Consider the following 1262-nt stretch of genomic DNA (forward strand, 5'->3'; position numbering starts at 1 on the left):
AAATATGTCTTTTAAGAAGAACAAACTATCACTCTCGCGATGAAAGACTCTTAAACCTTTAACCGAGTGGTTCAGACATTTCTACAAACACTTTTGATGCGAGATATGCCTCAGATCTGAATCTCAAGTGATATGCTTGGGTCCAGCCTAGAGATCTCGTCGGTTAAAGAATGAAACATGCAAGACTAGACACCTAAACCCACTAATCTATCTTGAAAGCACCCTAATCTACTTATCTAAAGCCGCTTAAACGACTACTCATTGATCATAACGAGCTCACTAAGTCCTTTGCAAGACGTGTAGCTGGTCATGATTAGGAGTTTAATGCTGATAATAAAAGAAGAATAAAGAAAGAACAAGATTCAGATGTAAAAACGAGATATCGGATTAGATTAATCTGGTTTCACAAAAGAGGCAAGTTCTTAAACGTAAAATGGAGATAAAAGATAAGATCCTTAGGTTTTTGGTCCTAAAATGTATTTATAGTAAAGGGAAAGTGTCGCGGGTCAGCCCGGAACAAACCGGGTACTGAACCGCTTCCTTGGGTTGATGGGTGAGTGCCACGGTGTGTCGGAAAGTGAAGCCGAGGTCTTCATGCCGAGGTATGCACGTGAGTCAGGATCCAGATGAAGATCTCGTGAAGAACACGTCAAGAACATGCATGAACCCTAGTCTTTGATCCATCCTCACGTGTGTGTTCTTGAGCCATTCTGTTCTTGATTCTGGGTTCGTGACAAGGGACCTCGGGATAAAATGTCGAGGGGTCATGATGTCGAGGTGCTTCGGAGAACACAGTCTGGCATGCACGCCGAGGTCATTACACCGAGGTGTACTTTCAACATTTAGTCGTTTCCAGCCTCAGTTCTTACGTATGCATGCCTCGATCTAATCATGCCAAGGCTTTTGCACGAGGTATAGTCCAGAATACTTCCAAGATATGAGCCTCGACTTGAGTGATGCCAAGGTGAAGATACCGAGGCTAGTGAAAACACTTAGCGCGTATCGCAACTCATTTAGGCTTGTATCGACCATGTCACCTTCCGGAAGCAGTAACTTTCAGCACACGACTCCAATTGCTCTTGAACCAGTTCCACAGTCAATATGACTCAATAAGCTCGAACTTTGGTGAAGGGACCGTTGGAGCTTGGGAAGTGGAAGGCTTCCTGGATTTCACATCTTTGCACCGCATCGGATTCACCGGAAAATAAGCTTTTGAACCAATGTGAACTCCGGAGACCTTATCTTTTGAACCACTGCTCCGA

This window comes from Eutrema salsugineum, unplaced genomic scaffold (genome assembly GCF_000478725.1).
Source record: "Eutrema salsugineum unplaced genomic scaffold, Eutsalg1_0 scaffold_12, whole genome shotgun sequence".
In the NCBI taxonomy this organism is placed as follows: domain Eukaryota; kingdom Viridiplantae; phylum Streptophyta; class Magnoliopsida; order Brassicales; family Brassicaceae; genus Eutrema; species Eutrema salsugineum.